This window comes from Lolium perenne, chromosome 3, assembly GCF_019359855.2.
Source record: "Lolium perenne isolate Kyuss_39 chromosome 3, Kyuss_2.0, whole genome shotgun sequence".
Taxonomy (NCBI): Eukaryota; Viridiplantae; Streptophyta; class Magnoliopsida; order Poales; family Poaceae; genus Lolium; species Lolium perenne.
Genome location: NC_067246.2, coordinates 175034846 through 175046905, shown reverse-complemented (window position 1 = coordinate 175046905; position 12060 = coordinate 175034846). Strand labels below are relative to the sequence as shown.

Genomic DNA, 12060 nt, shown 5'->3' with positions numbered 1-12060 from the left:
AATGCGAAATAAAAGGCAGAATCTGTCAAAACAGAACAGTTTGTATTGACGAATTTTATCGAGGCACCAGACTTGCTCAAATGAAAATGCTTAAATTGAATGAAAGTTGCGTACATATCTGAGGATCACTCACGTAAATTGGCATAATTTTCTGAGTTACCTACAGAGAATTTTTCCCAGATTCGTGACAGCAAAGAAATCTGTTTCTGCGCAGTAATCCAAATCTAGTATGAACTTTACTATCAACGACTTTACTTGGCACAACAAAACACTAAACTAAGATAAGGAGAGGTTGCTACAGTAGTAAACAACTTCCAAGACACAAAATAAAAACAAAATACTGTAGTAAAAATCATGGGTTGTCTCCCATAAGCGCTTTTCTTTAACGCCTTTCAGCTAGGCGCAGAAAGTGTGTATCAAGTATTATCGGAGGGTGGTGCATCAACCTTACCTTGGGCTTTACCCTTACCTTTCTTGTTGTTTTTCTTTCTCTTTGATTTAGGAAATGTATGATTCCCCCCCGGTATAGAGGTGAATTCCAGGATGCCTTCTCCCACATCTATGACTGCTCCCAATAGTTTTAGCAGGGATCTTCCGAGTGTGATTTTTCCTGTCCCTACACATTCAATAACAAGATAATCAATGGATATTGTTCTTCCAAGAATGGTTGTATGCACACCTGCGGCTATTCCCTTAGGAATTATAACAGAGTTATCAATGAGAGTTATTTCTTCTCCTCCTTCATCAACTCCCCAAAGTTTCAAAGATTTATAAATGCTCTCAGGTATAAGGCAAAATTCAGACATAATATCACAGTTGGCACGAAGAGTTTGATCACCGATAACAATTTTAACAGTAGGATCCCATAATGAAGGTTTAGAGTTCACTAAAACTTGTTCAAGACGATTACGAACATGGTGATAGTTGTCATCCAAGCGAGATGTACTTATCTCGAGATTGTTTAATCTATTATAAATGCTAATAAGGGCTGAATCAAAGTTATTAGCTGAATCATGTGATGCAACCAACTTCTTTATGGCATTAAAAGCTTGATCCCCATTGCAATGAAGGAAATCTCCTCCCACTAAAGCATCCAAAGCATATCTATAACGAATCATAAGACCAAAATAAAAATTACTAAGGAGCAAACTTAGAGTCATTTGAGGTTCAGTTTTACGATAAGAAGTAAAAATTCTAGACCAAGCATCCTTAAAACTCTCCTCATCCCCTTGTTTAAAAGTGAAGACTAATTCTTCAGGCGAAGAAGTAACAGGTTCAGAGCTAGACATGGTAACAAAAGTAACTAATTTTTTTTTGTATTTTTAATATAGAGTGCAAGACAGTAAATAAAGCAAACTAGATAAAGTAAATGCAAGTAACTAATTTTTTTGTGTTTTTGATATAGCAAACAAGATAGCAAAATAAAGTAAAACTAGCAACTAATTTTTTTTGTATTTTGATTTAGTGCAGCAAACAAAGTAGTAAATAAAACTAAGCAAGACAAAAACAAAGTAAAGAGATTGGGAAGTGGAGACTCCCCTTGCAGCGTGTCTTGATCTCCCCGGCAACGGCGCCAGAAATTTGCTTGATGCGTGTAGTTGACACCTCCGTTGGGAACCCCAAGAGGAAGGTGTGATGCGCACAGCGGCAAGTTTCCCTCAGTAAGAAACCAAGGTTTAATCGAACCAGTAGGAGTCAAGAAGCACGTTGAAGGTTGATGGCGGCGGGATGTAGTGCGGCGCAACACCAGAGATTCCGGCGCCAACGTGGAACCTGCACAACACAACCAAAGTACTTTGCCCCAACGAAACAGTGAGGTTGTCAATCTCACCGGCTTGCTGTAACAAAGGATTAGATGTATAGTGTGGAAGATGATTGTTTGCAGAAAACAGTAAAACAGTATTGCAGTAGATTGTATTTCAGTAAAGAATAGGACCGGGGTCCACAGTTCACTAGAGGTGTCTCTCCCATAAGATAAACAGCATGTTGGGTGAACAAATTACAGTTGGGCAATTGACAAATAAAGAGGGCATGACCATGCACATACATATTATGATGAGTATAGTGAGATTTAATTGGGCATTACGACAAAGTACATAGACCGCTATCCAGCATGCATCTATGCCTAAAAAGTCCACCTTCAGGTTATCATCCGAACCCCTCCGTATTAAGTTGCTAACCACAGACATTTGCATTAAGTTTTGCGCGTAAGGTAATCAGTAACTACATCCTTGAACATAGCACCAATGTTTTATCCCTAGTGGCAACAGCACATCCATAATCTTAGAGATTTATGTCACTTCCCCAGATTCACGGAGACATGAACCCACTATCGAGCATAAATACTCCCTCTTGGAGTTACAAGCATCTACTTGGCCAGAGCATCTACTAGTAACGGAGAGCATGCAAGATCATAAACAACACATAGATATAAATTGATAATCAACATAACAAGTATTCTCTATTCATCGGATCCCAACAAACACAACATATAGAATTACAGATAGATGTTCTTGATCATGTTCGGTAGCTCACAAGACCCGACAATTAAGCACAATGGGGAGAAGACAACCATCTAGCTACTGCTATGGACCCATAGTCCAGGGGTAGACTACTCACTCATCACTCCGGAGGCGACCATGGCGGCGTAGAGTCCTCCGGGAGATGATTCCCCTCTCCGGCAGGGTGCCGGAGGCGATCTCCTGAATCCCCCGAGATGGGATTGGCGGCGGCGGCGTCTCTGGAAGGTTTTCCGTATCGTGGCTCTCGGTACTGGGGGTTTCGCGACGGAGGCTTTAAGTAGGCGGAAGGGCAGGTCAGGGGGCCACACGAGGGCCCCACACTACAGGTCGGCGCGGCCAAGGGCCAGGCCGCGCCGCCCTAGGGTGTGGCCACCTCGTGGCCCCACTTCGTCTCCTCTTCGGTCTTCTGGAAGCTTCGTGGAAAAATAGGACCCTGGGCGTTGATTTCGTCCAATTCCGAGAATATTTCTGTACTAGGATTTCTGAAACCAAAAACAGCAGAAAACAGCAACTGGCACTTCGGCATCTTGTTAATAGGTTAGTTCCAGAAAATGCACGAATATGACATAAAGTGTGCATAAAACATGTAGATATCATCAATAATGTGGCATGGAACACAAGAAATTATCGATACGTCGGAGACGTATCACGTGCTCGTGTCCGTGAGTCTCTTGAGATGACACTACAGCGTTTTCTGAGTGGTCTCAAGTTTAACATCAAAGGCATTGTGCGTCATCACAACTACACTACTATGAATGAGCTACTACATCATGCAAGAGAAGCTGAGTCACAGTTGGCTGAAGAACTGCAAATGAAGGGTCGTGCTACGGGAGCTGGGCGCTACACGCCTAGAACGCCACCCTCCACGGCGCCATCAACGCGCCCTGCGGATGTTTCTACTTCGCCTAGCAAGCCGTTCTCCAATGTGTCCAACACAAAGAAGCCCGTTCCTACATCAAGTGGAACTAGTTCTAATATGTCAGCAACGCGCAACCGCGATATGGCTTGTCATACATGTGGTGGCAAGGGTGACTTCAAGCGAGATTGTCCTAACCACAAAGTTATGATTATTAATGAGGACAATGAGTATGAAACTGGAGATGATGTTGATCCAAATGCTCTAAAAGATGATGATTATGACAGTGATGGTTTTGATGCTTATCCTTCTGAAGCTCAAACTATTGTTGTGTCACATCGTGTTCTTAATGTGCAGTCAAGTGCATCTACACGGCGCTGCAATTTGTTCCAAACAAAGGCACTTGTTGGTCTTGATAAAGCTTGGAAGGTTATTATTGATGGCGTGAGTTGTCGCAATTTAGCAAGCAAAGAGTTATGTGCCAAGCTGAAACTGAAGTATCTACTGCACCCGCATCCATATTATATTCAGTGGTTGAGCAATAATGGTGAGATGAAGGTGAGACACATGGTGCGTGTTGATTTTGAGATTGGACCGTATAAGGATTCCATTGATTTTGATGTGGTTCCTATGACGGTATGTCACCTGCTGTTGGGCCGGCCATGGCTCTATGACCGTTCTGTGCAACACAATGGCCGCGCCAATACATATCACTTGGAGTTCAAGGGCAAGAAAATTAACTTACAGCCTATGTCACCACGGCAAATTGTCAATGAGTCTCGTCAGAAAATTGAAGTAAACTTGGAGGATGCATCTCTAGATAGGCGATAGAATTGTAATGCCGTGAGTGATATAACGAAAAGTGAGAGAGTGAATTCCTTAGTCTCATTAGCCACCAAATAAGACATGAGAGAATTTAGTGAGGATCCTACAACCATGCCTCTTGTGCTCATGTACAGGGGTACGGTTTTGGTTTCCAACAGGGTGCCATATAGAACGAACCCCGAAGAGACGAAGGAGATACAGAAGCAAGTACAAGCGCTACTCGACAAAGGTTATATCCGCATAAGCCTTAGTCCTTGTGCTGTTCCTCTTATTCTAGTTCCTAAGAAACATGGTACTTGGCGCATGTGCGTAGATTGTAGAGCGATAAACAACATTACTATTCGATATCGTCATCCTATTCCCCGTTTAGAGGATATGCTAGATGAATTGAGTGGTGTTGCTGTTTTCTCTAAAATTGATTTGCGTAGTGGTTATCATCAAATTAGGATGAAAGAAGGGGATGAGTGGAAAACAACTTTTAAAACAAAATTTGGTTTATATGAGTGGTTAGTAATGACTTTTGGTTTTACTAATGCACCTAGCACTTTCATGAGACTGATGAACCATGTTTTGCGTGATTTTATTGGCAAATTTGTGGTTGTGTACTATGCTTAATATCGTGGAAGAGGGAGTTTGTACTTTTTTATTCTTCCAATTCTTCCGCTTCAAAGTCAGAATCTACATCTATTAATTCGGATTGATTGCATGTTGATGCTTGCACTTTATATATGTTTTTGTACTCTGTCATTGCACTCTGTGGATAAAGTATGAAATCTTAGCTAAAAGAAAACCATAATAAAGAACTTAAGAAAACGGGAAGAAAACAATGAAAAAGAAGAACAAAATCCATAAAAAGGACAAAGCAGCAAATAATAATAAAAGTAAAACTATACAAATAAAATGTAGAAAAAAATCTTGCGAAGGATTACCTGGTTCCATGTGCAGGAAAAAGGCTAACTTACTAGGCGTGCGTGGTATTTTGGTAGGCATCGCTCGAACACTCCGAGCACATAACGAAGAGAAAATATTGATGCAAAAATGCAAATTAAATACACATGGCCTCCACTGAAAGGAAAAAAAGTCCAACTGGTCTCCTCTATCTCTACTACTTAAAAAGACTCAATTGGTTCCTTATTCTGCCAATAGCCCAATACGTTTGGTCGTTTTCGTCGTCCCTCCGTCCCCAGACGTACAAGGAAAAAAATCAGCGCAATCCAGCATGCATCAGCGCAGACAATCAGCTATCAGCCGAGACATACAAGGAAAAAAATCAGCCTAGACATACAAGGAAACCAATCAGCGCAGACGTACAAGGAAACCAATCAGCCCAGCCGTATCCCTATGAATCAGCTGGGCGGAATAGGAAATCATCTCTCCCCTCACGCTGCCGTCTCTTCTCACTCTTACGCTGCCATCTCTTCTCCGATGCCTTCCGTACGGCAACCACCTCGCCGCCCAGTGGTCTGCCGTCTCTTCTCCGATGTCTGCCTTCTTGGCAAACACTGGTTGCCAACACCGACGCCCCGAGGTCTGCCGCCTCGCCGATGCCCCGTGATAACACTGGTTTCCAACACCGACGCCCCGAGGTCTGCCGGCTCGCCGACGCCCCTTGATCTGCCTCATTGGTCTGCCGCCTCTTCTTTGACGCACAGGTTGGCTCTCCAACCAGTCGAAGACATCGCCTCTTCTTATCCTTCATCTTCATGCTGCATGCAAAAATCAGTTCTGTAAGAGCTGTGGCACTGTCTACATTCATGAGAGCAAACTTGAACATGTAGATTTTAAAAATTAGAAATCAATTGCTACATGCTATTAGTCTGAAAAATAAACATACATTCAAATTCAGTATACAAGGAATCCACTTGTGGCCCAGCAAACATCGCAGACACATCCACTTGTGCCACTACTTGATTGGTGATAACCACAACAACTCCAAACTGCAACTCAACACTTTTAAAAGCACTTGAGCCAACTATCTAGCATGAACTTAGTGTACTTTGAACGAGTAACGAATTAACAATGCCTTGATTTTTTAGAAAATAAAAAGTGTTTCTTGTCTTTGCAAAAAATATGGTTGTAACTAAAATTACTGCTTTTGTGTGTGCAGTCTGAGAATTTATAAATACATCAAGGTTTCGATTCTACTGTTAAGTGTCATCACCTTATAGTATCATGCCGAAATGAAAAGTAAATGCTTGGATGTGAAAAATGTTATAATAATTACTCACGGCTAATGGTGTGTTTTTCTTAGAGCAGTGATAGTCGAGGCTAAGCTGCAATAAATATCTGCCTCTATGCTTTTCACACTGAAAAAATGGGAATGGAATAATACTCATGTTTCAGAGGGGCAACATCAAACATGTATGACGGGCAGAAAACATATTCTTCTTCTATGCAGGGAGGCAGAAAATAGACTGTTGCTCGCTGAACTTGTGCATTGGCATGTAGTATTTGAGAAGGCAGGAAAGCATGTTCAATGTCTGGCGTTGATCCAGTGATTACTTCAGATAAAGTTTCAATTGTCATACCTGGTGTTTGGTTATCATTGAGTGAGTGGTTATCATTTAGCATTTGCCTGGGGGTGCAAATTTCATAAGCCATCATTAGATCTTGACATTCAATAACAAGTGAAAGCAACAATTTCTTAGTGGTTAAAGCACATTATTTTACCTGCTCAGTCATTTCATATGAGCCATCATGAAATTGTTTACGAGACAATGCTCCCAGTGATGTAAAAAATGACTGAACCTGCCAAACAAATAGTTAAGTGTTAGAAGGCAACAACTGAATATCACTTTTCAACAATTTTGCACAGATGCACAAATATTTTGGTGGTGCAAATTTTATAGACTCTCACATCAGAGCTCAATAACTTTTCCCATGTCTGATATCTCATGTTTTTAAAAGGCACATGCATGTTTTTAAAATTCAGAGTACTCTAAAATACTTAGAGAAAGTTTGGTCGTAATTGGTCGTCGTCGTCCTTCGTTGCCCACCCGCCTGGGCCAAGCGTTAACATGGGCCAAATGTAATCTCGCCAGGAAATATAAATCACGCTAGGTATGCAATCTCGTCAGGTATGTAATCTCGGCAGGAAAATCTCGCCAGGAAATCTCGCCAGGAAATATAAATCACGCATGAATGGAATCTAAATAGGAAATAAATCAAGAACGACCGATGAATTAGGAAATCTCGCATGGAAATAAACCAAGAACGACCCATGAATCAGGAAACACCCATGACGCATGGTATGAATCAGGAAACACCCATGACGCATGGTATGTAATCCTTCCCAGTAATCACGCATGAATCCTTCCCAGTAATCGTGCGCCTGTAATCACCATTAAAGGACGCAGGTTAAAATTAGGATTCACGCCAGGAAATAAATCACGCCAGGTTAAAGGAATGAACCATCTTACCATAGCTCCAGGCTAAGGTCATCTTCATCTCAGTCGAGTTCATCCATCTTCAGTCGCCATGCTCAGTCAATACCTGCTCAGTCGCCACGCCTCCAAGAGGGTAATGGCACCAAGGTAAGTTCCAGCATCATGTTTTACTCATGTTCTTAGCATCACGTTTTACTCATGTTTCTCCGTTTATAATGCAGTCATGTTACATTCTGCAATGTGGAACAATTGCATATCTACAACAGATCCTGGGAGGCAACTGCGAAACTTATTTCTGGTCGAATAAAAAACAATAGAGGAGGTGATCTAATCTACCATGCTATCCTCGTCGACGAAAATGTAAGTATTCCAACAATTATGATATGTGTAAGAGGTGAATAATGAGTTGGCACCAAATTTAGGGAACTACCCGTCAACTCCAAATACCTAGCCCTTTATTTCCATTGAATTACTTCAAACATGATTTGTTGGTGTATGAACATAGGGCACTCAGTTCACCTATAACTCCATGGATACCTTAATGTCTCATGTCTCCAGTAGCTTTAGGTGAACTTGAGCATCACAGTGAATTAATTAATCTAGAGCAGCTCAAGTCTCTCTCTGATTCAGGGGCAGCCTAGCTTAGCATGTGATATATAATTCAGTTAAAGTGTTATAGTGCAAAACAAAATCATGTGTTATATAATTCAGTTAAGCTTCTGTGTTATGACTACTTCCAAGTGTTATGACTACAAATAGCTAATCCTTGCCACGACAAAACTTTTCTAGGCAAGCACACATCAGATGTGAGAAACATCAGAAAGTGCAAGCATGCCAAATGCAACCTGCTCAACATACTTAAACTGAAATTTCTATACAGCACCATGCTATTTGTTTTTGAGAACCCTTGAGCTGGTTATTAGTGCATATTCAGGAATTTTATAAAATCTGCAAGCATGCCAAATAGCACGAATAAAAAACAATAGAGAATTACTCACCTTGTCAATCCTTGATGGCAGACTCGATTTCTGCGGGTGCTAGATTTGCGCCAGGCCGTAGTGGCGAGTTGCTGGAGGCAAGCACACCGGAATAGGTAGGCGCGAGATGGCCGTGGTCAGCACACCAACTCTCACCGCTGACCAAATGCAATTAGCGTAATGCAAACAATAAAGCTCACAGCTAGGAAACAAAATGAAGACAAACAATAAACTGAGCCAAACTAAATCAGGGTTTCTTACCAGAGAACAAAGAAATCAATGCACTTCCTTGTCATGAACCAACCAGCTAATATGGACCAACCAGCTAACATGGAGTATGTATCATGCATTCCTGCAAGCATGCAAGCATGCAAGCAATGATATTAAATGTAAGATTACTATTTGGCGTAGTACCATGCAACAGAGTAGTCTTCATTAACTATACTGAACTCTCGTCCAGTGATCCTAAATTCGAGTCTATCAAACATATAGAGAAAAGGCACATCTTAGAAAATTAAATTACCAATTAATTCACAAAATTTTAATGCTTAATTGCTTATGAGTTGAACAACAAATTTTTTGAGGATCGTCAATACCCACTAATCCAACACAAAATTCGAGTTTCTTGGCCTATTTGTGGAAACCAACAATGCATATACGGCAGGATATCATCAACTAAAATAAACACAAGTTGAAACCCTCAAGTTTCCTGAACACCCCAACCCAATCAAGTAAAACAAACGCATAAGAACTAATAATACAATATCTAAAAAAAATTTGCCAAACGAGCACATCAACAGATATTCAGAGCACTTAGCATGACCGCTTGTGAAAAAACTAACCAAACAATGTTCAGAAGATATAATTGTCTTAAGTGTACTGAGAAGGCAGCAATGAATAATCAGAGCACTAGAAGCATGTCAAAATATGAAAAGACACAATCCAAAATTCCAAACTGTACTAACAAGCGATTGTGCTTTACCAATGAAGAGGCTGCAGAGCTATGAAGCAAAACTGTTAATGGATTCAATAACTAAACCTTCAGACACTTCCCAATCCATAAAACCTGCAAAATAAGAAGTCATCCAAAATTTATAGTGCTTTGAAAGTGAAATTTAGCTTTACAAAATATCTTAGGATAGTGGACATATTACAACACTTGATGGTAAAAGGAAATACTGTCTTATAATAGTGAACAGATTTCAACAAAATCCCATATATTACTGGACAGTTAAATTATGTAAAGCAATAATATTGCTCGTGCAATTGCAGACATATAGCTACTCCGTGCAATTTAGCTACTGTTCACTATTATAAGCACCACCATTTTTTATCGTCTCTCATCCGAAAATATGCCTCTGTTCACTATTATAAGATGCTTTGAAAGTGAAATTTAGCTTTACAATATCTTCGGATAGTGGACGTATTACAACACTTGATGGTAAAAGGAAATATCAGACTGCTTAGTTGGTTACATGAATAAGCAAGCATGCAACTGCTGACGACCAGTGACAGGTAAGACATGAAATTGAAGTTCATCATCACATACCATAATACTATAATTAACCACGCAGGAACAAAATCTGATACTAAGTTGCACAGATCAATAGGAAAGCAAGCAATCACATGATTAACAGGAAAGCAATCTTCTACTAGATCTTTGAAGCCATGGAATCAATCATACTCAGACCCACGGACCTGAACACAATGCACGCGCATACACCATGGCTGGATGGGAAATTTCGCCGGAGGGAACTGTTCGTACTTGCTCACGCCCGCGGCCGCCCCTGGCTAGAGCTTGCCCAGCCGCGCCATGGCCGAGCTCGCCTTCGCCGCCCCTCGAGGAGCTCGCCCGCGCCGCCCCATCGCGGAGCTCGTCGGCGCCAGCATCTCGCCGTGGTCGCCCGCGCCGGCTATGGCGTACCTCGCCCGTGCCGCCCCTGGAGGATCTCTCCCGCGCCGCCCCTAGCTGGCTCGCCCGCTCCGTGCCATGGCCGAGCTCGCCCTCGCAGCCCCTCGAGGAGCTTGCCCGCGATGCCCCGTCGCGGAGCTCGTCTGGCACCTGGCCGTGGTCACCCACTCCAGAGCTTGCCCTCGCCGTCCCTGGTGGTTGGAGGAAACGCGGTGGGGGAATGGGGAATTGAGTGGGAGAGGGAGAGACCGGAGTGGGAGAGAGAGAGAGTGGTTTTTTTTTACAAAGCATTTCATGTTACAAAGCGGAGGAGGCACCACTTCCGTGCGAGAGATTTTTTTAGGGTTGTTTTTATTTTACAAAGCGGAGGAGGCACCACTTACTTGCGAATTTACAAAGTATTTTCTATTATATTATACCCCTACACTACCGTGATTCCCTTTATTTATTCGGAACGCGAACTACTTTTTTTTAGATGAACGTGAACTACTTCTCGCATGAGAAAACAAAATGAAGACTTAAATTAATCCTTACTCCCCTAAACTTTAATGACAGCGAGGAGCGTATCCGCCTCGGAACGTTTGACACCACGCACGAGGCGGCGCGGGCCTACGACGCCGTCGCCTGGCGCCTCGGCCGCCCGCGCCAGCAAATGAACTTCAATGACATTTGGACGCGCGAGCAGGAGGAGATGCTCGCGCCGCCATCGCCGGCCGTCACGACCGAGCAGCAGCGGCGCGCTCGCGAGCTCGAGCAGCGCCTGCACGTCGCGGAGCAGGCCGAGCGCCTCCGCCTCGAGTAGGCGCGCGCGTTCCCGGAGGACGTCACCGCCATGGAAGCTTTCTACGCTCAGAAGAAAGAGGAGAAGGCGAAAGCGGCGACAAAGAAGAAGGCCGACCGCGAGAAGCGCCGCGCTGAGTCGGCGGCGAGGAAGGCCGAGAGGGCGGAGAAGGCGGCGCGGATGGCGAGGAGGGCGGAGGAGAAGAAGAGAGGCACCGGACCGTCCACGAACATGCCCACCTCCTCCTCCTCCTTCGAGTGGACGACCACTCCGGTCTCCGGCACGACTCCAACTAGCGGATCGTCGGACCACGACTGGGAGGACTCGGAGTAGATTAGTTTAGTTTAATTTAAATAAAATGTGGGTGTTTGTCGAACTTCTAATATATTTCGTAATTTTCAGTTAAAATTTCGTACTTTATTTGATTCATTTTGAACGATATACAATCAAACTAGCCGGTCGCGTGGCCGCGCGCGCTGTATTTTGCCGCATCCGCCGGAGGGCCAATTTTACCGCCCGTGCACGCGCTGCATTTTGGTGCGTCCGGCGGAGCAAAGTTCGGCCAAACGCGCGCCAACCATTTACAGCGCGGCGGAAGAGAGGTTTAGCACGCCGATTTTTTGAGCGTTTGCTCTTACCCCAAGCAGAAATTTCAAACCCACTTCAACAGTAAAACAAAATGTCAAATGGTTATCCATGCATAGGAAAACCAAACCTCCATAGCAAATGAGGTATTTGACGTATGCCAAATCAAAAAACCCGCAATGCTTCACCATGCTCATCCTTAGATAAAAACAACAT

General features: G+C 43.1%; 2 long non-coding RNA genes across 5 annotated transcripts; one reads left to right on the top strand and one right to left on the bottom strand.

Annotated features, from left to right (window-relative positions):
* Positions 1 to 5309: 5309 nt before the first annotated feature.
* On the bottom strand, positions 5310 to 10766 carry LOC127342663 (uncharacterized). 4 transcript variants are annotated; one of them, XR_011755590.1, is made up of 9 exons: positions 10265 to 10766; positions 9549 to 9632; positions 8828 to 8918; positions 8588 to 8724; positions 7623 to 7712; positions 6874 to 7534; positions 6732 to 6778; positions 6432 to 6509; positions 5310 to 5909 (listed from the first exon to the last, which is right to left on the bottom strand). It is a non-coding gene; the product is annotated as an uncharacterized lncRNA (long non-coding RNA). The 4 variants fall into 4 exon arrangements; XR_011755589.1 differs by lacking the exon at positions 6432 to 6509 and adding an exon at positions 6038 to 6140; XR_011755588.1 differs by lacking the exon at positions 6432 to 6509 and having other exon boundaries at positions 6874 to 6951; positions 7400 to 7534; positions 10265 to 10761.
* On the top strand, positions 7602 to 7980 carry LOC127342664 (uncharacterized). Its single transcript, XR_007876825.2, has 2 exons — positions 7602 to 7736; positions 7811 to 7980. It is a non-coding gene; the product is annotated as an uncharacterized lncRNA (long non-coding RNA).
* Positions 10767 to 12060: the final 1294 nt, after the last annotated feature.